At 34.2% G+C, this 27,387-nt stretch overlaps 1 protein-coding gene across 1 annotated transcript in view; it reads left to right on the forward strand.

Moving 5' to 3' along the window:
- Positions 1-27,387, forward strand: part of Cnot4 (CCR4-NOT transcription complex subunit 4) — a 119,317-nt gene that overhangs the window by 22,298 nt on the left and 69,632 nt on the right.

Here is a 27,387-nt window from a genome sequence, read left to right on the forward strand (position 1 = left end):
GCATTGTATTGGCACCAAAATAGACATGTAGACCATGACTAGAAGACAGAGCAAACCCACATAAATATGGATATCTCATATTAGACAAAGGTGTTAAAAACATACATTGGAGAAAAGATAGCGTCTTCAACAAATGGTGCTGGGAAAACTGGAAATCCACATGTAGCAAAATAAAATTAAACCCCTGTCTCTCACCCCACATAAAAATCAACTCAAAGTGAATCAAAGACTTACGCACTAGAACAGAGACCCTGTGCCTAATAGAAGAAAAAATAGGCCCAAATCTTCATTATGTCAGCTCAGTACCTGACTTCCTTAACAAGACTCCTAAAGTGCAAGAAGTGAATTCAAGAATCAATAAATGGAATGGATTCAAACTAAAAGCTTCTTCTCAGTAAAGGAAATAATTAGTAACATGAAGAGAGAGCCTACAGAATGGGAGAAAATCTTTATTACACGCACCTCATATAGAGTACTAATCTCCAGGATATATAAAGAACTCAAAAAACTTAACACCAAAAAAACAAATAACCCAGTTAATAAATGGGCTAAGGAATTGAACAGATACTTCACAGAAGAATAAATACAGTTGATCAACAAACATGAAAAAATGTTCATCATCTCTAGCAACTAGAGAAATGCAAATCAAAACAAAGATTTCATCTCACTTCAGTCAGAAATGGCAATTATCAAGAATACAAGCAGTAATAAGTATTGGTGAGGATATGGGAGAAAAGGTACACTCATGCATTGCTGGTGGGACTATGGAAATTAGTGTGGAGTTCCTCAGAAAACTTGGAAAGGAACCACCATTTGACCCAGCTATTCCATTCTTCAGCATATACCCAAAGGACTTAAAATCAGCATACTATAGTGATGTAGCCACCTTAATGTTTATAGCAACTCAGTTCACAATAGCTAAACTATGGAACCAACCTAGATGCCCTTCAATAGATGAATGGATTAAAAAATGTGGTATATATAAACAGTGAACTATTACTCAGCCTTAAAGAAGAATGAAATTATGGCATTTACTGGTAAATGAATGGAGAGCTAGAGAATATCATGCTAAGTGAAATAAAGCAAACCCAAAAACCAAAGGCCAAAGGTTTTCTCTGACAAGTGAATGATGATCCATAATGGGCAGGGAGTAGGGTAGGAAAGAATGAAGAAACTTTGGATTGTGCAGAGGGTATTGAGGGGATGGGAGGGGTGTGGGGATGAGAAGGACAGTGGAATGAAATGGACATCATTACCCTCTATACATGTATGATTATTCTACTGGTGTGACTGCGCCATGTACAGCCAGAGGAATGAGAAGTTGTGCTCCATTTGTGTACAATGTGTCAAAATGCATTCTACCGTCATATATAACTAATTAGAACAAATTAAATAAAAATCACAAAAAAATGTTTATGAGGCCAGTACTCTACCAACTGAGCTATATTCCCAAATAGTGGTGCCTGGGATTGAACCCAGAGCCTCATGTATGCAAGGCAAATGCTTTATTTCTTCAGGCCTAGCTAGCAAGTTTTAAATTTGGAAGCTCACTGGGGGAGAGGAATTCTTCCCATTGAGATATATATATATATATATATTTTTTTTTTTTTTTTTTTAATTAACAAAATGACTTTAGGTCTTATATGACTTTTTCTTGTCCATATAAATTTTGGGCTTTTGTTTATTATTATTACAGTAATATAGATTGAATGAATTCAGGGGTGCTCTACCACTGAGCTACATCCCAGCCCTTTTTAAATTTTATTTTGAAACAAGGTCTTGCAGTTGTCTAGGCTATACTAAAATTTGCTGTTCTTCTGCTTTAACCTCCCAAGCAGCTGGGTTACAGTGGTTGCCACTCTGCCCAGCATCATATAAATTTGAGAATAAGCTGATCTATATTTATAAAAATCTTTCTGGAATCTTGCTAGGAATTGTTTTATTCTTATAGGTCAATTTGGGGACTATTGATATGTTTACTGTGCTATGTCTTCCAGTCAGTAAGCATCGTCTCTACGCTTATTTAAATATTTGATCAGCATTTTGTAGTTTTTAGTATACAGAACCTGCACATTTTTTAAATAGTTACATTTTTTATTTCTTTTTTTTTAAATATTTTTTAGTTGTCAGTGGATCTTTTATTTTATTTATTTATTTATATGGGGTCCTGAGGATCGAACCCAGGGCCTCACACATGCCAGGCAAGTGCTCTACCACTGAGCCACAACTCCAGTCCCCATGTTTTTTTAAGACTTATATGTCAGTACTTCATTTTCTTAGGACTGATTGTAAATAAAATAGCATATTTTTAATTTTGGTTTTTTTAGTTTTGGTTTTATTGCTAGTATATAGAAATGTGATTGATTTTTTTATATCGTCTATGCATCTTGTGACCTCCCTGAACTTTCTTACTCTAGGGAAATTGAAGGGTAGATTTCTTGAGACTTTTCTAGGTAGATTGTTGTGCCTTGTGCAGTTTTTTCTTATTCTTTTCCATTCTGGTTTGTCTTTTATTTCCTTTTCTTCATTATGAGGCCTAGAATTTCTATAACAGTGTTGAATAAGATTGATACAAAGCCATCCTTGCTTTGTATTTGAGTTTAGGAGGAAAGATATTATTTTTACCACTAAGTACCATAAGTCTGATGTTATTATATTATTGAAACTTTTTTTTTTTAAATTGCTGTTCTTTGCCAAATTTGAGGGAGTTCCTCCCTATTCCTGGTTGGTTCAGAGTTTGTTTTTGTTGCTTTTTGTTTTTTGTGGTACTGGGAGTTCTACACAGGATTTCCAACATGCTAATCAAGTACTGAATGCATTCCTGGGCCTTTATATTTGATTTTCAAATGTTGATCCAGCTTTGCCATTACCTAGGACAAAATCGCAGTTGGTCAAGATTTATAAATATTTTATAGATTGTTGGATTTTATCTGCTAATATTTTGTTCAGGAATTTTTTTTTTAAGGTATTGGGGATTGAACCCATAGGTGCTATAGGACTGAGCTACTTCCCCAGACCTTTTTATTTTTTATTTTGAGACACTGAGTTGCCCAGACTGAACCTGAACTTGTGATTCTCTTGCCCCAGTGTCTTGAGTTGCTGGGATTACAGATACGTGCCACCACTCCTGACTTGTTCAGGATTTTTGCATCTAAATTCTTGAGGGATATTGGTCTAAAGTTTTTTGTTTTGTTTTGGCAATATCTGTATCTGGTTTTGATAGCAGAGTAATCTTGGGGTTATAAAATAAGTTGTTAAGTGTTCTCTTTTCTGAAAGAGATTGCATAAAATTAGAATTAATTTTTTACATTTTCAGTAAAATTCTCCAGTAAAGCCACCATGGCCAGGGGATTTCTTTTGGGGGAGCTTCTTAACTGTGACTTCAGTTTCTTTAATAGTTTTAAAAGTAATCAGATCATCTGTTTCATCTTGATTGAGTTTTAGTAGTTGTCTTTTGAAGAAATGGTTCATTTTTTTCTAATTTGTTGAATTTAGGAGTATAAATTTTTTAGTTTTCTTATGGTTCTGTTAATAATTGTAAGATCTGTAGTCTTAATCCCATATTTTATTCTTGTGTTGGTGATTTTTTTTTTCTAATTGTCAATCTTGCTAGAAGTTTATCAGTTTCATTGATTTTTCTTTTACAAAGAACGGACTGGGGCCTGGGGTTGTGGCTCAGTGATAGAGCGCTCACCTGGGTTCTGTCCTCAGTGCCACATAAAAATTAAATAAAGGTATTGTGTCCACCTACAACTAAAAAATATATTTAAAAATAAATAAAGGCATGGTGTTCATCTACAATGATCAAAAAAAATTTTTTTTAATAAAGAATCAGCTTTGGGGGCTGAGGCTGTAGCTCAGTGGCAGAGCTCTTGTCTAGCATGTGTAAGGCACTAGGTTCAATCCTCAGCACTATATAGAAATAAATAAAATAAGGACATGCTGTCCACCTACAACCACAAAAAAATTTTTTTTAAATCAACTTTTTGTTTCATTGATTTTTTTTTTTTTGGTATTGTTTCCTATTTTCAATTTGATTGCTCTCTGCCCTTTATTAATTGCTCCTTTCTGCTTGCTTTAGGTTTCTTTTCCTCTTCTATTTATAGTTTCTTAAGGTAAGCTAAGATTATTGATCTAAGACCTTATTTTCTATTATAAGCATTAATAAATGTTTCAGCATTTTAACTCTTTAACTGCATATCACAAATTTTGTTATATTTTCATTTTCACTAGGCTTAATCCAGTTTTAATAAATTTTCTTTGAGACTTCGTCTTTGGCCCATGAATTATTTAGCAATATGTTGTTAAATTTTCTGATCGTGTGGAGATTTACCTCTTGTCTTTCTGTTCTTGATTTCTAGTTGGATCCCATTATGGTTAGGGAACTTAATCTGTAAGGTTTCAGTTCTTTGTAATGTGTTTTGTGGCCTCAGGTATCTTCTATCCACAGGAATGTTCCGTGGATACTTGAAAAGAACTTGGGTTCTACTTATTTTTTCCTCTCTAGTCTTACTGTAGTACAACCTGCTTACTGTATACAACTCCCTGACCTTCTGCCTCTTCTGTTCTGTTTAGTTTATTTTCTTTATTATTGGTTTGTATAGCATCACTGGTAATTTCTTTTTTTATTTTCTCCCCTTAGAAATTCTTGAACCATGTCCCATGTCTCATTTGACATTTTCTGTAGTTCTAAACAAGATCTAGTATTCTTTTAAATAGTAACTCATTTTTATGTTTACAGTATATTTTATTAGTGGCAAATAGACCTTGAAATGCTACTACTCTCAAGTTGAAATATGGAGTATGTTTTTTGTGAAAGCCATTCAGAAAGTATGATTCTCTGCATAAGCCTAGACTTAATTAATTGTGTGTGTATCTGTTCCTGGTGACTGAACCCAGGACCTCATGTGTGCTAGGCAAGACTGAGTTATGCCCCTAGCCCTGAACTGGGAATTGTATGTTAAGCATATTGCTGGCAATTAAATGAGAGGAAAATCTGCTTCCCCAAGGCATTTCATGGGGCACAAGATGAAAGCCTCTGCAATTGTTCTAACAGTGTAGAACAATAGACACCAGAGTCATAGTGGGAAAGTACTATAGAAAATCAGAAAAGGAGCCATCAAGAAATGTGGTTAGGAGTAATTCATGGGGTCTTGTGAAGAGATAATACTTGAACAAATGGTAGATAAAGTGGAAAAGGAAGATGAAATGTACCCAAGGAACACCATCTCTAAAGGGGACTACTAAACCAAAATGAGTGTGGTCAGCCATGAAGTGATGTGGTAGGATTTAGCAGTGCCAGGAAGGTAAACAAGAGAGTTCCAGAGGTACCAAGAAGGAATTTAAATGGGAACATGAGGCAGTAGCCAATTTAAAGGTTCTTAATCTGAGGAGTGATTTGAAGACCAGGGTTTAAAGCAGTGGTGGATCACCTGTTAGCTTGTTAGATATGCATAATTTCAAACTCTACCATAGACCTAGTGAATCAGAATCTGAAATTTTGACAAGATGTTCAAGCACTTTGTATGCATGAATCAAGTTTGATAAGCTCTGGTTTGAAGGGAATTAACCAAACAGCTGTTACGTATGAATTCTAGACAGCCTATAATAAAGAGTAGATCCTGTATTAATAATCCAATTGAAATGATGACCAAAAGACGTACATAGAGAGATGTTTTAAAGAAACAAAACAGAATTTAATGACCAGGATTTAAAGGATGGAGAAGAATGCTAGGTCAAAGGTTATGATCAAGTTTTGGCACTAAGCAACTGAAAACTGGGTGGGTCATTAACAGGAAATCAAGACAGGGTGGCATAAAAAGCTCTGATTATTCTTTACTCCCAGGATGCTAGAACTGATTATTACAGAAAGTCAACATAATAATAACTCTGGATAAAATCTTGAGAAAGAGGTGGGAGAAAAAAAAACAAATAAACCTTCCTTGTAATTCCAAAATCCTGAAATAAACAGTGATTTGTTATTTTTGCACATTATCTTGATTTCTTGTAAATATGTGAGCTTTTTTATAGATTTAGTAGTTTTAAAACTATATACTTTTAATATTTATTGTATAAATATTTTTGTTTCTTCATAATTTAATTAGTTTTTAAAGGAACTTTTGCTATTATCAAATAATACACCTTCACTCAGATATTAAATATGTAAATTAAAAATAAGAATAAATATTTACATTTTAGATTGGTAAGGGTTAGTTCTGGTTATGATAGGCTTTGCTAAGAATGTAAATTGGTGCAACTTTTTATGTGATAATTTGCAATATTTGTCAAAGCTAAAAATTATATATTTTTATATCTAGCAGTTTTATTTCTAGTAATTTTTTTACATTCTTGTAAAAATTAAGAATGGTATTGTATTTGAGACAGTGAAAATAATAAAATTACTAACTATTGAAATAATTTGAAAGCCCTCAAAAAGTGGTCTCTCATCAGGAAATTCAAAAAATTGAATGACTAGAAATAAAAATTAGCAAATATGTCTAATATATTAATAAATTTAAAGTTTGTAAATATAAATATGTAGCATGTTTAATAAACAAATATTTTTAAAAAGTTAGATCTTTTGATATATTAAAATATATGTATACATATAAGCAATCATAAATATATATATAAATACATCAAAATAATATATTAATATACTTGGTTCATGTGTCTGATTTGTTCAGTTGAATGTGTACATTTTATAATTTCAGTGAACCTGTTATTCAAATTATATTTTGGAGACTACATAGGAATATATATGTTCAAGGGTATGCACTGTAGTATTATAATACCAAAAGACTGAAAACGGGTCTTTAGGGAGTTTGTTAAATTATGTGTACATCATATAATGGAGTATGTTGTAATCATGAGAAAAACAAAGTAGAGGTACATTTCCAGTTAAAAGAGCTAGTGTATATTCAAATGGAAAGTTCAGAATAATACAGTCTTTCCCTTTTCAATTCAAAAAAGAGTACAGAAAGAGATAAATTCATGAGTGTACGTTTATACATTGACTATCTCTAGAAGAATACACAAAAATTGTTTACAGTGATTATTATTAGGATTCTAAAAGATGGAATGAAGTTCATTAGGTACACTTTTATTTTCTGTTAATTTTGATCACCCAGTTAATAAAAGTAAAATTAATTTTTGTGGTGCTTGGAAATTAAATGTTTATAGCAGCATATTTATTACAGTACATATGAAAAATGACCAAATAGGATAAAAACCTTTCATAGATAACTGTTAAAAGTTTGTGTTAGCTTTCAATCTATTTTGTATTTTGCTTATACTTTTTAAATATTAGCGTGTTGTACTTACTATGGCATTAGTGTTCTCCAGTTGTCATGTATTCTACCATACTGTCAGAAATAAGATGGGGACATAAAATAAAGCATCATTTTTAGCAGTTGCATAATATCCCTTTATAATTGTGAGGGCAGGACAATGTGATGATTTGTATTACCACATTTATTGCCTGGGCTGATGGCTGATTTTGTGCATTGTGTAGTGGCTTCTCTCTTACTCATGGTTGTGTATCTATCTCTTCCAAAGCACCATAGTCACATAGTTTGAAGATGACAGCCTACTGGGTAAGACAATAAATTGCATTTTTTGCAATTTATTTGCATTTTTAAGAGATTTTTTTGGGGTAGGGTTACCAGGGATTGAACTCGGGGGCACTCAACCACTGAGCCACATCTTCAGCCCGTTTTTGTATTTATTTAAAGACAGGGTCTCACTGAGTTGTTTAATGCCTCACCATTGCTGAGGCTGGTTTTGAATTCTTAATCCTCATGCCTCATCCTCCTGAGCCACTGGTATTACAGGTGTGCGCCACTGCCCCTGGCAAGAGATTTATTTTTAACTCATATTTGTTTAGAATTTTGTATAACTTGTGAATTGCATGCTTCGGTTTCTTTTTCTGTCTCTCTCTATTTTGGAACCAGCCATATCCTTTAGATTTAGTTTAAAAGGGTTAAATACTATGAGATGCTTTCTGACATGACCAATTTGTAGTGAGGATGGCTTTACATTTTGTATAGCAAGCCTTTAGGCTAATAAGGGTGTCTTCCATCTCTCTGCTTGGGGTAGGGACACTGCCTTCAAGGCATTAATATAGGTTAGCGAAATGAAGATTAACATATATAACATGACAGTTATGAAATAATACAATTCATTGTGTACTCAGGAGATGAATATAGAGTTTAGAGAAGAGTATGGATACATTGGCCAATAATTCATTTTCAAGGCTACTGCTCTACTTTCAGCTTTATCTCTTGATAAATTTCCTTCTCAAAGCAACATTTTATCAGAGACTGGGAGTATAGGTCAGTGGTAGAGCAGTTGCTCAGGATCTGTGAAGCCCTGGGTTCAATTCCCAGCACCAAGAAGAAAGAAAGATAGAGAAAACCCACATCATTTTATCAAATTCTTTTAAGATTAGCGTTTAACTTCCATTTGTGAAAATGCCACTTCTAGGCATGTTTTAGAACTCTCATGGTAATTAATAATTGTCATGTGTTTTAGTTTGATAATTTTTTGAGGACCTTCAGACTTTATAAGATAATGAAGTGTCTTAGATTCTTAAAAGTATCAACTCCCTCACACCCCCATACTAGGAATTGAAACCAGGAACACCTCACCACTGAACTACATCCCCAGCCCCTTCTTATTTTGTTTTTAAATTTTGAGACAGCATCTTGCTTAATTAAGTTGCTTAGGACCTCACTAAATTGCTGAGACTGCCTTTGAATTTGCAATTCTCCTGCCTCAACCTGGCTTCAGGCATCAACTTTTTCCCTATTGTTTGAGAGCTCTCTGACTTGTATGACACACATAATGACTTTTTCTTTATTTAACTAATCAGAATTCCTTTTCTGTATTTCCACACTTCTTCTAGTCACTAAGTTTTACTTTGTAATTGAGAATACTTGTCTTGAGTATTTCAGTGTTTAGAGTTGTAGGACATGCCCAGAAGACTGTCCCTCTTCTCCCGGGGACTCTACCTATCCTCTGAGTCTTCACAACCAACTGAATAGTGCAAACAGATCCTAAGAAGTGGGCTCTTCTCTAAGGGTTTTGCAGCCATGGACATAAGTAGAGATTTTCTGCATAGCTTAAAATTTTTAAAAGATTTTTGAGGTCTAATTTATATACAGTAAAACATAAATTTTAGCTAAGAGTTACATACGTTTTGACAAATACATTCACCTGTGTAACCTACAGCTCTCTCAGGATTAAGAACAATTTTGTCACCCTAGGAACTTCCTCATGATTCTTCCTATTCAATATCTGTCTTCCAGAGTATTTGTTCTTTGCTCTTATTCTGTCTCTGGAGTTTAGTTTTGACTGTTATGGAATCTTGTATAAATGGAATAATTTTGTGACTGACTTCTTTAGCATAATGCTTTTCAGATTTGTCCATGTTGCATCTATGAGCAGTTTCCTTTTTTACTAAGTAGTAGTGTAGTGTTCTACTGAATGAATATTCCAGTTTGTTTATTCATTTACATATTGGTGGACATTTGGTGTGTTTCAGTTTTGGCTATTATGAATAAAGCTGCTTATGAACATTTATATATATATAAGCTATGTAAGCCCTTCTGTGAACTATATTTTCATTTTTCTTGGGTTAATAGCAGGGCATATGTTAAGTGTATTTTTGAAAATTATTTTCTCAAGGTTAGTGTTTGAAGCACAGTAGAGAGGGAAATGGAGATTAGAGATGAGTCAAATGGCTACCGACCAACCAGGTGCAGTGGCACACGCCTGTAATCCCAACAACTTGGAAGACAGGCAGGAGGATTGCAAGTTCAAAGCTAGCCTCAGCAATTTAACAAAGCCCTAATCAACAACAAGATCCTGTCTTAAAATATGTAAAGGGCCAGGGATATGGCTCAGTGGTAAAGCACCCTTCTGCATTCAATTGTTGGTACCGAAAAGGAAGCTGGAACTATGTACCATAAATGACGTTTAGGTCATTTTATCCCAAGTGTAAAATAAAGCCAAGGAAAGTTTTAAGATAGAATAAAACCGTTTAATTTACATTTTTACTCTGTCTGCATTTTCTTAAACTAGCACATTATATAACGTACTAACGGAGTGAGTTTGTTTTCTGACTGCTATTTGAAGAGTGGATTAAAGATCCAGTGAAGAGGATATGTCAGGACTCTGTTGTAGATGACAGAAAACGTCATCCAGACTAACTTAAACAAAAAGAATTTGGGGAGGCCACATAAATGATTAGGTCTAGGTAGTATCATTCATCCTCAAAGCTTTAAAATGCTAAATATGTCAGCCAGGCGCAGTGGCATACACCTGTAATCTCAGTGACTCAGAAGACTGAGTGAGAAGGATCTTAGATTCAGGGCCAACCTGGGTAACTCAGCAAGACTCTTGCTGGGGATGTAGCTCAGTGGTACAGCACCCCTGAGTTCAGTCCCCCCTAGTGCCAAACAAAACAAACACCCAAACCCTAAATATATCTTAATTCCAAAATTTATATTTCTTTTTTTAAAATGTTTTTATTAGTTGTTGATGAACCATTATTTATTTATTTGTATGCAGTGCTGAGAATTGAACCCAGTTCCTCAAATGTGCTAGGCAAGCACTATACCACTGAGCCACAATCACAGCCCCCAGAATTTATATTTCATTGGTCCTAGTTTTTCTCTGAACCCTATGTTCATTCAGTAGATCCCTATGCCTAGAAAAAAAATGTCTGATATGTATTAGATACTTAGTAAATAATTTGATGAATTAACACATCTCTGGTGCATCTCTGAGAATCCTATTGGGAATCATACTTGAAACCTCTTGCTCTTTGTCCATCATGTATGTAGGCCATCCGGTGCTGGAATGATTCTCAGACATGACTAGTGTCTTGAACTGTCATTATACTCATAATTTCTCTCTGATCCCTCTTGAGTACCTTTTATGTCATGCATATGCTTCATTTCTCTGCTGCAATCTTAATTGTTTGGCATTACACAGGCCCTCATTGTGTATACTTCCTCCCCCTTTGTATTCTTTCCTGAGTGGAAGATAGATATTAAAAAATAAAATGAAAAGGAAGATGAGAGGCACAATATTGGGAGTAAGGCAGTGGATTAAAAGTGATTATGACATAAAAGTGTATGCTAATTTGCTAAACAGAGAAAAATGAAAATATACCAGTAGTTACTGTAAATAAAAGTCTGGGGAAGGGCTAGATATATAAAAATTGAGGGAAAATTTTTTAGTAGAGTTGTTCAGGTTTATTTGAAAGTGAGGGGGAAAAATGTATTACTCCTTTGTTTCCAGAGTCTGAAAATTAAGCATCCAGAATATAATCTTAGGCACACATCAAGTAATCTGGAATATATTTTATTTTCCTTAGCTAATGAATTTCTTTAAAACTTGTGAAGAAAATGAAAAAAACGTGTGCTGCATAATTCAGTTAAACCACCAACACTTCTATTTTTTTTCTGTCCTTGTGTCCATCCTTACCAATCTCATCCTGTATTTTCCAGAAATTTTACGTGTTTACATCAATGCCTGTTAACTAAAGAAGGTTGATTCATAGTGGTGATGGGAAATTAGTGGCAGCATGGAGTAGACAGATTTGCACAGTACTTTGCACAGCTATGTTTAGAATTTCGCTGCTATATTTTAAAATCTGGAAGATCCTGAAATTTCTCTGTGTACATATAGTAAAGGTCACTGAGCATATGATAAATTTATTAGTCATTAATATTTTCCCCAAACAACAACATTGTTATCATCATCATCATCATCATCATCATCATCATCATCATCTTAAATGCCTTCTACATTTGACTTACAATAGGAACCTAATTAGATTTACTGTTTAAAAAGTGATGAACTTCTTCAGTTCTGTGGAACTGAACTATATATATATGGATGGACTAGGGGTATAAGCTTAGTGGTAGAGTGCTTGCCTAGCATGTGAGAGGCCCTCGTTCAGCCTCCAGTACAGGAAGAAAGGAAGGAAAGAAAGAAAAAGAAAAGGAAGAGGAAGAAACAAAGGAGATAGGGAGCAAGGAAAGGGGTAGAGAGAATAAGGAAAGAGTTTGCCCTAAATATCTAGTCTTTTAAGTTTGGCCTTTTTTCCTGTACATTTATTTATGTATTGCACATAAACTTGTTCTTCCTTTCTCAATCATGTAGTCCATCCCCTGCTAGAGTAGTTCTTAGATGTTCACTGTCATTTTATTCCTGATTTCTCTCATTTTTTTGAATATCTTTTTTGACCAGTGGTCTTTGTATTGTGCTAATGACTGACTTTGTATTTTTCTTAAAATTTTTAAAAATTTCACCCGGGTGCAGTGGTGCACACCTGTAATCCCAGTGGCTCAGGAGACTGAGGCAGGAGGATCTAGAGTTCAAAGCCAGCCTCAGCAACATTGAGGTGCTAAGCAACTCAGTGAGACCCTGTCTCTAATAAAATACCAAAATGGGCTGGGGATGTGGCTCAGGGTTGAGTGCCCTGAGTTCAATTCCTAGTACTAAAAAAAAAAAAAAAAAATTAGCTTGAATCACACAAGTATTACGTACATGCATTTTTAGAAAAAACTCAAACTATATAGTACCTCTTAATCCAATTCTAGATGACTAATTCCTCTTATTAGTTTGGCATCTGTACTTCTGAGGTGTTATATGTGTACACAAATATATCCACTTTAAAAAATAATGTTTAAAAATTAGAGTTTTCCTGAAGTTAGTTTTAGGAAGTTTTCTGAATTATCTGATTTTATTGCTTCACCTAACAGTTTTTTTATTTATTTTCTTTAATGCCACAGCATTGCATTCATTGTCCTTTTATGAGATGTGAGAAAATATTAAGTCTGATTACTTTAATCATGCCACTTTGGGCCCCGTTGGTATTTATGATTAAATCAAACAATTAAAATAACTTCTGGTCTTGAAAAATGTTGGGAGTAAAAAATAAAAAAGAATGGAGAGTTTTTTTTTTTTTTTCATAAAAACTGGAGGAGATAACACCTTCAGGAAAAACATCTTTCTGAATTAGGGTTCCTATTACGTTATTTAAAGTATAATAATAAACCTATTCATGTTATGGAGTAGCATGTAAATTACACGGAGTTTTTTTTGTTTTGTTTTAACGTGGAGTTTTAAAGTAAAATTTGAATTCAGAGAAATGTTAAGTGTATATTTAGCTGCTTAAACCTTAGCCAGAATAATAGTTACCCCTAAATATGAGTCCTTAGATAGAAATTGTAGGAAAGTTTGAAACATGCTGATTTACTTTATAAACTCCTAGCCTTTTTTATTGTTTTAGTATGACTGATATAAAAATATATAGGAATAAAGATATACTTTTTTGGTGCATTATAATTATACATAACAATGGGATTCATTGTGACATATTTGTATATACATATAACATAATTTGGTCAGTTTCATTCCCCAGTACTTCCTTTTCCTTTCCCTCTTCCTTCCCCTGGTCCCCTTCCACTACTCTACTGATCTCCCGTTTATTTTCATGAGATATCTACCCCCCTTTTCTAGCTTCCACGTATAAAACATGACCCTTGACTTTCTGAGTCATGCTTATTTTGCTTAACATATGCTATCAAGTTCCATCTATTTTCCTGCATATGACATAATTCATTCTTCTTTATTGCTGATAAAATCTCCATTGTGGGCTGGGGTTGTAGTTCAGTGGTAGAGTGCTTGCCTAGCATGTGTGAATCACTGGGTTCGATCCTTAAAATAAATAAATAAAATAAAGATATCATATCCATCTACAACAAAAAATATTTTTCAAAAAACGAGTGTGTGTGTTGTATGACTGCCATTCTAACTGGAGTGAGAGGAAATCTCAGTGTAATTTTGATTTGCATATCCTGATGGCTAAAGCTGTGGAACATTTTTTCATATATTCGCTGGCTTTTTTTTTTTTTAATATCTGTAGTTCATTTATTGGTGCCATTTATTGGTTGGGTTACTTGTGGGGTTTTTTGCTTTTTGGTTTTCTTTTTGATTAGGTTTGAATTCTTTGTATATTCTGAATATTAATCATCTGTTGGAGTAGCTGGCAAAGATTTTCTCTCATTCTGTAGGTTCTCTCTTCATGTTCTTTTTTTTTTGTTTTGTTTTGTACTGGGTATTGAATATAGGGGTTCTGCATTCAATGACTGAACTACATTCTCCACTTTTTTTTTTAGTGCTTTAATTCATATAAATGTTATTCTCTTTTAATAGATTTCATTTTGCATTTACTTTAACAACTTGTTAGAATATTTTGACTCCCCAGAAGTAGTCTACTTGTTTTTTTGTGAGACAGGATCTACTTCCATGTTGTGCACGGTAGCCATAAATTTGGGATTCTCCTACCTCAGCTGGTCAGTTACTGGGATTACAGATGTGCACCATCGTGCCTGCTCTAGTCTTGTATTATTCCATCTCTTTAATTCTATTTTCTCCTGTGCCCTCTTTCCTTTTCTTCAGAGTGCACACGGGAAGTCTGTAAAGGTGAATCTATGTAATAGATCAAAATACAGAGATTAGACTGAAGAACATAAGGGCAAACTGGAGTAGGCTAATTATATTTTGTAAATTCCCAAGCTGGTTCTGATATTCCAGTCTGACTCTACAAATCCAAGAAAACTAAAAAAAAGAAGAAAAAGAAAGAAGAAAGATTTTTAGTCTCCAACTCCACTGAAGTTGGTGATACTGTAAAGTTACAGAATTCTTTTTCTTTTAGTCTTCAGCCTAAACCTGCAAGGTCTCTTTTCCATGTTTTCTATTTAAACTTTCCTATTTCTCCTTCCCTTTAGCTTTCTTTAAGATTTGTTTGCTTAGTAATGTTTTGCAAAGAAACATAAAATGTAAAGCAAATATACTTATAAGACAGATATTCTTATAATTCTCTGAAATTCACTAATCTTATCCTTATTGTTTAAAGGGTAGAATTTGCAGAAGCTGTTAAGAGTATTTTATTGAAAATGTTATCTTGTTAAGAAAGTATTAAAAGTTTAATTTTTAATATTAATTTTACTATATTTCTTTTGCTTATTATTTCTAAAGGTTTTATAGGTAAAGTAAAAATGGGCTATGGACTGAAATGGGGACAGTTAGATAATACTTATTCCTGAGCTATGAGTCATTAGGCAGCCATACAGAAATAGTCTTCTAAATATTTGAAAACAGTAGTTGAAGAGTTAAATTGTATTTCGTAAAAATAACTAAAAATTATCACACCAGACTATACAATAAAATATGGCGATTGACCCACATCATCTGGAATTCTGGGATGACTTATTTTCTTCACAGATCTTTGTAGAACTTGTACTTCAGGAGTCAGCAAACTGGCGTGAAGGCCACCTCCTGTCCATTATCTGTTTTTGTAAGGTACGTGAGATAAAAATGGTTTTCACAATTTTACAAGATTTAAACAACCAAGGAGTAGGTAACAGATTGTGTGGCCTGTAAAACCTGAAAAGGACCTTGAAGGAAAAGATTTGCTGATACCAGATCAAAATCCTAATAAGCTGGACTTGGTGGCACATGCCTGAAAACCCAGCAGCTAAGCAGGAGGATCGTGAGTTCAAGGTCAGCTTCAGCAATTTAGGGAGGTCCTAAGCAACTCAGCGAGACCCTGTCTGTAAATGAAAATATAATAAAGGGCTAGAAATGTGACTCAGTGGTTAAGCATCCCTGGGTTCAATCCCAGGTACCTAAATAAATTAATAAATAAATCCTAGTAAAAGCTCTGTGTGGTCATGACAGAACCATTTCAGACCATTCAATTATAGTTAAACTAACATAAATAAAGATAACACATATGGAATGTTTTTTTATAATACTGCTTACAGCAGTAAAACCTTCAAAACAAATGTTTAGTAATAGGAGACTGGTTAAATTATAGGACAAGAGTATAGTAGAATGTCATTTAAGAGCCGTAACCCTTGATTTTCGCAGAGGAGTAATGTTAATTGTATTAAGAGCTTAGGAGAAACCAAATTTCAGAATAGCATGGTCCCATTTTTCTTTTTCTAGAAAAAATACAAAGCATGTCTTGCTGGTGTCACTTTCAGATAGAAGTTTGACTTAACCAGACCATGAAATTAATCTTAAAATGGCATTTCTTCATTCCTTTCTTTCCCTTCTTAAGGCCTTTCCCTTTTTTTCCCTTTCCACAGTATATTAAGTATAATTTACACAAAGTAAAATTACAAAATGTTCCAAAATCTGAACATTTTTTTAGTGCTCATATGATGTCACAGGTCTCACCTCATGTGATGGGTCACTGTCAAAACACAGGTGTACTTTTCCTTCAGGCTATGTGTGTGAGGTGTGAAACAAAAATGAATTTTATATTTAGGCTTGGGTCTTACCCTCAAGATTTCACATTACGTATATGCTTATATTCCAAAGTCCAAAAATTTTTGAATGCTTCTGGTTCCAAACATTTTTGAGAAGGAATATTCAGCTGAAATTTTACATGTGTATTCTGTGTTGTCTGCAACACCCTGTCTTCTTTCATTTCTGTTGGCACTATTTTGTGATTTAATGTAGATGTATTTCACATCTTGTTAAATTTATTCCTAGGTATTTAATGTTTTCTTGATACTATTGTAAATGGTGTGGTGGTTTTACTTCGTTTCCATTGTTATGTTACTAGTATTTAGGAATCCAAAGGATTTTGCATATTGGTTTTACACAAAACCAGTGATTTTGCTAAATGAATACTTTTCCCATTCTTTTGAATTTTCTGTGTAAGACTAGTTTATTTCTTTTCCAGTCTTTCATCTTTATTGTGTTTTTTTCCATGTCTTATTATACACGCTAAGACATGTAAAATGTTGAATAAATTGAAAGCAGACATTCTTGACCTGTTCTTGACTCTAAGGAAAGTATTCAACATATATAGTCTTGTGATTATTCTTTAACCAATTGAGGAAATTTCCTTTTGTTTCTAGTTTGCTCAGTTTTTATAATGCATAGATGTTAGCATTTGTCAGAGACTTTTTTCTGCATATTTTGAAATAATCACGGTTCTTTTTTATTCTATTAATGTGAATTACACTGAAAATTTTTTTTTTTTTTTTAATGTTCTGCTATGGGGGGTTTTCCACATCCCACGTGGATGAGGGGAAGAGTTTCTGTTGGAAGACGCTGGTGCCAGTCATCAATTAAATACTAATAAACTTCTGTAATCAATAAACACAAGAGCCAATAATCTTTTCAAATGGAAGGGGGTGTGACAGAGCCGGCCTTACCAGATCTGGCCTCCAACAAGATGGAGGACCCCACCTCCACCTTCACTTATGTCCCACAGGTAAAGGGACCCCGTCGGAAGCAGGTTGGCGGGGCTGGGGGCTGACTGCTTCTGTGAGGAACAGGATAGGGTAGAGTTAGGGAAGCCATTTGATTAAAGAATTAGCATTTCCTCAGGGGTGAGCCACCCCTTTACAGGGCCATCTACTCCCCGACTGTCTGAAACAGCCTCTCATCACTGCCAGTTCCTGGGAGTCAGACCTGTATCCCATGGCTCAGCCAAGCCTGATTCTGCTAAACATGGGTGGCTTCCCACATTCTGCCACCTTTGCATTTCAGGAATTAGTTCATGGTCATCTTAGAAATTCCTTTAAGGTATTGCTATGTTTGGTTTGCTGAGTTAAGGATTTTTATGTCTATGTTCATGAGGATCCTTTCAGTAATTCTTTTGTAATGATTTTGTCAAGGTAAGATAGGGCCATGTGGCCTTTTTAAATGATTTGGAAAGTATTTCTTCTTTTCTACAAAAGAGCTTTTCTAAGTTTTGTAATACTTATTTTTTAAATATTTAAAGGATTCACCTGTGAAGCCATCTAGGGTGGTTTTTAAATATAAATTAAATTACACTAACAGGACAAGTGGATTGTCTATTTCTTTCATCAGTTCTGGGAAGTGTGGGGTTTTTTTTTTTTTTTTTTTTGTATCTAGGCATTTCCTTTTAGATATTAAATTTATTGGGATGCAGTTCCTTTAATATTCTTTTATTTATGTTTTTTAATATTTGTAGTATCTCTAAAGAATCTCTTACGCCAGCCCCTCTCTTTTCTTTTTAAGAGACAAGGTCTCACTGTGTTATCCAGGCTGGCTCTAGTGGTCCTCCTCCTGCAGCCTCCTCAGTCGCTTTGACTAAAGGTGCATGCCACTAAACTGTGCTCCTCTTTCACTTTTTATGGGTAACTCTTTGGTCTATTTTGAATTGCTTTTTAGATATGCTGTTTCTTAATCAAAAATTTTTATCAAGTATTGGCTACAATTTCTGGAATCATGTTACACTAGTAATAATGGTGTATTATTCCTAATTTTAGTAAGAATCTCTTTAATGCTTTGTCATTAGATTGTATAAAGGTAGATATCAATTATGTTAGAGGATTATTTATTAGATTTTATAAGGGCAAATACTGGGTTTTATCAAGTGACTTTTGGGAATCTCTTGGGAGGGGTAGTTTATTCTCTGAATGAGGTGTTAAATAATTTATTATTATAAGGTCCTTGCATTTCTGGGATCACTTTGATATTGAATTTTTTTTTTTTTTTTGCTAATATGATATTTAGGATTTTTAAAGTGTTTTCATAAGATTAGTCTGCTTATTTTTTAGTGATATTTTGTTATTAGATTTATTATCTAGTTTCCTTTGTCTGTTCTTGCTCTGCTTTCCTTTCTCCCTCATCCTTTTCTGTAATTATTAAGCACCAAGTACAGAGCACTTCATACATATTGTTCACTACTGTTAGATTTTTTTTTTTTTTTAAGAAGTCAATCTTAAATAGAAAGGTGGATCAATGGTACAGAATAGAGGACACGGACACAAACCCAAATAAATACAATTTTCTCATACTAGACAAAGGGGCCAATAATACGCAATGGAGAAAAGATAGCCTCTTCAACAAATGGTGCTGGGAGAATTGGAAATCCATATGCAACAGAATGAAACTAAACCCATATCTCTCACCATGCACGAAACTAAACTCAAAATGGATTAAGGATCTCAGAATCAGACCAGAGACCTTGCATCTTATAGAAGAAAAAGTAGGTCCAGAGCTTCAACATGTCGGCTTAGGACCAGACTTCCTCAACAGGACTCCCATAGCACAAGAAATAAAAGCAAGAATTAATAACTGGGATAGATTCAAACTAAAAAGCTTTCTCTCAGCAAAGGAAACTATCAGCAATGCGAAGAAAGAGCCTACAGAGTGGGAGAAAATCTTTGCCAATCATACTTAAGATAGAGCGCTAGTCTCCAGAATCTATAAAGAACTCAAAAAACTCTACACCAAGAATGCAAATAATCCAATCGACAAATGGGCTAAGGAAATGAATAGACACTTCACAGAAGAAGATCTACAAACAATCAACAAACATATGGAAAAATGTTCAACATCTCTAGTAATAAGAGAAATGCAAATCAAAACCACCCTAAGATTCCATCTCACCCCAATTAGAATGGCGATTATCAAGAATACAAGCAACAACAGGTGTTGGCGAGGATGTGGGGAGAAAGGTACACTCATACATTGCTGGTGGGGCTACAAATTAGTGCAGCCACTCTGGAAAGCAGTGTGGAGACTCCTTAGAAAACTTGGAATGGAACCACCATTTGACCCAGCTATCCCACTCCTTGGCCTATACCCAAAGGACTTAAAATCAGCATATTACAGAGATACAGCCACATCAATGTTCATAGCTGCTCAGTTCACAATAGCCAGATTGTGGAACCAACCTAGATGTCCTTCAATTGATGAATGGATAAAGAAAGTGTGGTATATATATACAATGGAATATTACTCAGCCATAAAGAATGATAAAATTATGGCATTTGCAGGCAAATGGATGAAACTGGAGAATATCATGCTAAGTGAGATAAGCCAATCTCAAAAAACCAATGGACGAATGATATCGCTAATAAGTGGATGATGACACATAATGGGGGGTGGGAGGGGTTAGTGTTAGGGTTAGAGTTAGGGTTAGGGAGGGGGGCAAGAATGGAGGAAGGAAGGACTGTATAGAGGGAAAAGAGGGGTGGGAGGGTTGGGGGGGAAGGGAAAAAATAACAGAATGAATCAAACAACATTACCCTATGTAAATTTATGATTACACAAATGGTATGCCTTTATGCCATGTACAAACAGAGAAACATCATGTATCCCATTTGTTTACAATTAAAAAAAAAAAAGTCAATCTTAAAAGCCTAATTTTGCTCTTTGAGCACATTTTTTTCACTTGGGTTTTTACTCAAACACTTCAGGCAAGTTCTTCTGTGGTTCTTAGATGGATGTAGATCTTTGCTTGCTTAATGTATTTTTACACATTTCTTTTTCTTTGCTGCAGGATTTTCTCTTTCTAAAAATTCATATTTTGTACTTTAAAGCTTGTAGAGATATTACAGGTGTTACAAACAACACACAATAATTTGCCTAGTCTCAAGAAATTAGTGAAATTATAAGTACTAATATTCTAGCCATTATCAGAGTTAAGGTACTTTTATGAATTGTAAGTGTAATCATGTGGATTACAGTTGATTGTAGCATGTTATTATAGCTGCATATTGTTAGTATGATTAGTTTCATTCTTTTAACTTCCATTAACAAGTGCACTGTAGTTTTACAGTGATTGTAATGGAAGGTAATGGTTACATACTTCTGTATATAGGAAGACTATAACTTTATTGCTAAAGTGATCTGAAAAGTATTTTTAACTAGGTAATTAAGTGGTACCTTGATTTTATTTATTTTGATTATTTGCTCTCTTTATTCCCCTTCTTCCCTTTGATTCCTCACTATCATTGTTCATATAAACTATTTTTTTTTTTTGGTTAAACTCACATTTCCCCTTATCAAACTCATTAATCAACCTTACTATTTCTTGTTAAAACTTAACCTAGAATCTGATAAATGTTTTATCTTCTAAGCCTTTATTTTCTCTGATCTTTTTTTGGTACTGAAATTGAACCCAGGGGTGCTTTGCCACTGAGCTACATCCACACCCCTTTTTATTTTAATTTAGTTTTATTCTTTGAACTACTAAGCATTGAATGCGGTGGTATTCTACCATTGAGATATACCCCCAGCCCTCTTTTTATTTTGTGACAGGGTCTCGCCAGGTGCTGAGGCTGTCCTGGAACTTGGGATCCTCCTTTCTCAACCTTCCAGATTGCTGGGATTGCAGGCGTGCGCCCCACATCCGGCTATCTTTCATTATTTATATTTCATTTTCATTGTTACTTCTTTTTGTTCCACCAACCAAATTTCTTTCTAACATGAAATATAAAACTTCAACCAATTCTAAATTTGTAGGGAATTCTTTACAGGTGTTGATGAACATCTTTGAGGACAGTAGTACTTAATGCTTTCTTATGTATAATTCAGAGTGGCCTTGGTTTGATTGTAGTCATTGTTGGACAGGCGAGTATTTCATGTCAGTGTTTTTCTAGTATTTCTTGATTTTGTCCAGTTGGAAAAATAAGCTGGTATCATCAAATTACTTTAGGTTTGTGGAATTTTAAGAGTGCGAACATGCAGAAATAATTTTTTATAAGATTTTTTTTTTTTTTCTTTTTTCAGTATGGAAACCAGGGCCTCATAGCATGCTAGCAAATGCTCTACCATTGAGCTATGCCCCCAACTCTGTATTTTATTTTATTTTTAAAATAGCTTTATTTTGTTTATTTACTTTTATGTGGTGCTGCGGATCGAACCCAGAGCCTTACACATGGTAGGCAAGTGCTCTACCACTGAGCTACCCCAGCCCAAGCAGCCCTATATTTTAAAATAGTTCTATTAGTTTCCTTCTCACAACATGCTAGGGCCAATTTAACAAGGCATGTGTAAAGATAAAAAAGAAACCCTTTATTCTCACACTCAGCACAGAATACTTTTGTGACCAGATGTGAGGAGACCATTGCTGCCACCCTCAAGCAGTTCAGCGGACACAGAGTCCTATAATTCAGTTCAATTCTGATACCATCTACCAGGAGCTAAAGTCAAACCCCACAAGTTAAGAGCTCAGTCCCAGAAGACTGAGCCCCCAATTTAAAACATCAGTCAAAAGTAGTGGGTTATCACCTATACTTTGAACTGACCATCTGTAAATTGGTGTTCTTGCTATGTCCTCGTTGAGTTTGATTGATTTGCCGTGATGACTTATGGGACTCAAAGTAGCATCTTACTTAACATTTACCCAGTTTATTATAAAGGATACAGATGAACAGCCAGATGAAGAGATGAACAGGACAAGGTATTAGAGGAAATATACATAGCTTTCATGCCTTTTCTGAGTTCACACACTCCCAGTACCTCCATGATGAATTTCAGCAACCTGGAAAGTCATCAAGTATTCAAGAGTTTTCATAGAACTTTCTCTTCTTCCCCCTTCCCATAGATCCACAGTTATGACTAAAAGTGCCAATCCTCTAATCCTTTGGTTTTTCTTCTGACCAGCCCCATCCTAAGAATATCTAGGTGCACCAGACTAAGTCATCAGTTTATACTGCTAGCATAAACTCAGGTATGAGCAAATGGTATATATTATAAATAATAAGACCCTATTAGGAAATTTTAAGGATTTAAGAAGCTTGTGACAGGCACTGGGGATGAAGACCAAATATATTTTATATTACATCATTGCAAGTAAAAGTAAACCCTTAGAGGGAGGAAAAAACATTTGCCTAATACAGTTCTAAAAAGATTTTTTTCAGTGAGAAGTTTAAGAGAAAGAGATTTGAAAGAGATCTAAGACTACATTCCTGTAGTTTCTTTGTTGGTAGAGCAGTGTTTGGTAAACTGTGTCCCACTGACCAAATCCTTTCTAATGCTTGTTTTTATGAAACCTAAAATATAGAAAAAAAAATAACCAAAAGAAGAATAGTATTTTGTGATATGAGAAAATGCAATGAAATTCAAATTCTAGAGTCCATATATAAAGTTTCTTGAAACTCAGCCACACTCATTCATATATTATCTGTGACTACCTTTGTATTTAAAGAGCAAAGTTGAGTAATTGTAGGAGTCTTTGTGGGACTTACATGGTGAACTATTTATTGTTAAGCCCTTCACTAAAAAGCCTCTTCTCAACTGGGAGTGGTGGCACACGCTTATAATCCCAGCGAGGCCACTGCTCCCACTGAGACTGAGACAGTAGGATTGTAAGTCTGAGGCCAGCCTCAGCAATTTAGTGAGGTCCTAAGCAATTTAGCAAGACTCTGTCTTGGAGTAAAAATATAAATTAAAAAAAAAAAAACAGGGAGGATATAGCTTGGTGGTAAAGCGCTCCTGGGTTCTCTCCCCAGTACCAAAAGAAAAAGGGCTCTTTTCTTTGACTATGCTAAGTTTTTAAATGGGGCTTTAGCTTTCTAAAATGGCGGTAGTGTGGCTGAATTAATATTATTTTCCATCTCATAGTTGAATAGAGTATCTTTGATCAAAATTTATATGCATATATGTTTTAGTCCTTTTTTAAACCTAGGTTTGAATTTCCTGAAGCCATTTAAGGTATATATTTATTTATGTAGACCATTTTGGCTGCAAAATGAATGTTTCTTTCTAAATTGCGTTGCTCATAGTTGATCATGGACTTCTGTTTTTAAAGATGTATATACAGTACATATATCTATAGGGGCAATTTGAAGAATAATAAAGCCAGCACCCATATATTGACAGTTACTTTCTATGTTGGAAACAGCTTTTGAGTTAGTTGAATAAGTTGGCATTGCTTTATGGGTTTAATCCCCTCCCCCTGATAATTCTTTGGTTTTTTTTTTTTTTTTGGTGGGGCAGGGATGATAGACTGTGTTTCGCAATTGTAATCAATCTTATGTCATGAATCAATGGCCCTTTATGTTTACAGAATGTTTTATTCTTTAAAACATTCTGACATATTCATTCTTTTTTGGCACTTTTTACATGAATATTAGTTTGGTTAACATTTTCTGTTGGAAATAGGAATGAACTAGATGTACATGGAACAGAGAATTCTTGACTACTGTTTTAATTTTATTGTGTAATACTGTTGATACTCCAGATTTTACTGAGTCACAATAGAAGTGAGGCATATGTGGAGGTTAGGGAGGAGCAAAAATTAAAACACTGAATTTTTCCTTTTTAAAAGAATAATTCATAACTATTATTACTGTATTTTGGGACCCTTGAAATCTTTATTAATTTTTAAATTTTATCTTAGATGGCTACATCCCAACATATCCAGAAATCTCATGCCAACCTATCTAGAAATCTAATGCATAATACTGACATTTCCAAGGAATTTTCTGTGTAAGCTTGCTTCCTGTTTTTATTTAAAATTTTTAAAATCCTTTTTTTTACCCCATTTATAAAACGGCTATTTATCCACAGATTTCTTCTTTCCTCCTTTGTGAATTCTGTCTTATACTCTTCCTTCCTGCCCCACTCAGACAAACTAGTTGAAAGGGTGGACTTCCATATGAATTAGTGTTTACCATGAGGTGGAACCTCAGAAGTGGGGCAGAATGTTCCTGAGTGAAATGAGAGGAGGATGAACTGGCAGTGATATCTTGGTGAAAGGAAGAGCACTTGGTAGCATGCCACCTGGGATCAGAATTTAGGAGGTGATAGAATTTAAGTGACTTGGTTATACTTGGATTGGGCAAAAGATAAGAGCCTTCACTTAGCTATGCTAAATAAACATGCATAAAAAAAATACTTAGAGGTCCAAATTAGCCCTTACACATCAGTCTAGTGTTTCTCCTCAAATTAATTTTTGTACTTTGTCTGTTACTACTGGTATCCTACAAATTGATATACAGAAACCTCTCTAAAAACAAACTTGTAAGTTCACATTGACCAGAAGGGAAATACTTATGATACCTGGATGTGCTTGTTTCAAATCTATGTGTGGGTCAATCCTCAAAAAACTTTTTAATGAATTTTTGAAAGGTTACATTAAACAAATTTAAAAGAGTTCTGAGATTTTTCTTCCTTCTTTTGAGTGCTCACAAATTTTAAAATAGGCATACCTTTCTGTCAAGCATTTTTCCCCCTCAAGTAGAAATTTTATTTTTTAATTCTTTCTGAATTTAAAACACATTGTTATAGGCAACTCACTCTCTCTTTCTTTCTTGACAACCTCTACAAGTATGATAGAGAACTAATTAGGGGCTGGGGAGATAGCTAAGCTGGTAGAGCGCTTGCCTGGAAAGCAGAAGGCCCTGAGTTGGATCCCCAGTACCGCAAAAAGAACTAATTAGCACACTAATTAGTCTCTGCTTTGATTTTGTGCAGATATAATTTTATCTTAACTAATAACACTTTCATCAGTTTTAGCCTTTACTTTCTTAAACTCCTAGCTAGCCTCCTTCTGACAGAGCATTAAGTTAATAGGAAACATGTTATTGCTAATTTTCTAATTATACATTAAAGTTTGTTTTATCTCATTACTTTATTATATCTTTTGTCATTTGTACTTAAGTTTTAACTAATTTAATACTGTTTTTCCCTTCATTAAAGTAAATATTCCCTTCTAAAAATAAAGGAAAGTAGAGAAAAATAAAAGGAAGAAAACCAACTATCCCTAGCCCTATTACTCAATGATAAAAACTGTTTTGTTTTTTAATTTCCTTTGGATCCCCTGCACGCACAGTCTGTGGTAGAGTGGTGAACAAAAAAGGTAGTCTTTATATTCAAAATATTGAACATGTAGTATCCTTGGACAATTATTTTTAAAAATTAATTTGTTTTACAAGAAATACATAAATAGTATCTTCACGAAGAACATAGATAAAGTTTGTTTCTAATTCCTTCTCTCCCTCATTTTCCTAGCAGTAACCACTTTGAGCAGCTTATATGTCATTTTTTTCTGTGATTTTCGTATGTATAATTATAAACAGAAAATGTTTTTTAAAAATGTAAAAACTGTTACACAGTATTTGCAGTTAACTTTTTCATTCAGCTTGCTGGTATGTGCCAATCCATCCTAGTCTTTTACATTGCTTTCATTTTATTGCTTAAAGATAATTTAGCCATTTCCCATCATTGAACATTTTAGAATTCCAATTTTTTGCTATTGCAAAGAGTGTTCCATCTGTTTGTACATGGCTCCTCATGCAAATATGCAACTGTTTCTCTAAGGCAGATAAAAGGAAGTGGAATTAGTAGATCATAGGAGGTTTTGTGGTAATTCTTGATATTTTACCATTCTTTTTTTTTTTTTTTTTTTGGTGCTGGGGATCAAACCCAGGGCCTGTGCTTACAAGGGATATTTTACCATTCTTAAAATTTACCTTTGAATAATTTATCTTCACCGCCCTCCCAACTGACATTCTTAATATTTTATTTTATCCTTCTTAAGTCTAACAAATTAGACAGTGTTTTTGATATATTACTTTTAGCTTTTTATTGTGAAAAAATTAAACATACATGAAAAACTAAATGAGTAATGAAATCCTATTATTCCCATCCCTAACTTTCTATAGTTATCAACATTTTGTTAGTCTAGAGTCATGTTTCCTTTTCTGTGCCTCCCTTCCTGCAGAATATCATCATCATGAAGTCTGAATACTTCAGAATGAATCTCATGAAGAGATTTAATAAACACTATAGTGTCATACCTCAGTATGACCAAATTAGCAGTAATTCCTTAATATTATCTAATACCTAGCACATGTCAAAATCTCCATTATTTAAAAAATGACATTTATGATTTATTCTGTCTTCAGGGTTATTGTTTCCTAGGAGCCTAGTTTTAAGTTGACAGTGATTTTTCTCTCAATATCTTAAGGATACTGCTTACTGACTTCAGTTGCTGCTGTCAAGAAGACTCCTGATATTCTAATTCTCACTCCTTTGCCTTCAGTGTTCTGCAGTTTTACGATTCTTTGTCTGGGTTTGTTGATCTTGCAATGGGTCTGAGGTTCCTTTTAGCCAGTTCTGGGAAATTTTTAGCTCCTACCTTATTATTTAGAACTTTTATAAAGTAACAAATATACATCCAAAGTCATATAAGAGATATGTACCTGTAAAATGTATACACCTTGATTATAAAGCAAACCTCTAGCTAACCTCTTCGTGCGTCTAAAGTAGAATATTTAAAGTACCTCAGAACATCCCCCTGCCCAATACACATTGCCATTTGTAACCCTTTCTCTTTTTTTCAGAGATGATCTCTATTCTGACTTTTATCACCTTACGTACATCCCTAGAATACAGCCTTCTTTTTCTCTTGCTATTTATGTGACCAACATTCACATTCTTTATGTGCCTTGCTGATTTCGCTCAAAATTGTTTGTGTGGGATTCATCTATGTGTTGTATAGCTATGGCCTTTTATTTTCGGTCATTATTTCTTCAAATATTTTTTCTTATCCTTTTTTTCTTTCCCCTGTCCTTCTAGTAC

The sequence above is a fragment of the Sciurus carolinensis genome, chromosome 8 (assembly GCF_902686445.1).
Source record: "Sciurus carolinensis chromosome 8, mSciCar1.2, whole genome shotgun sequence".
NCBI classification, from domain to species: domain Eukaryota; kingdom Metazoa; phylum Chordata; class Mammalia; order Rodentia; family Sciuridae; genus Sciurus; species Sciurus carolinensis.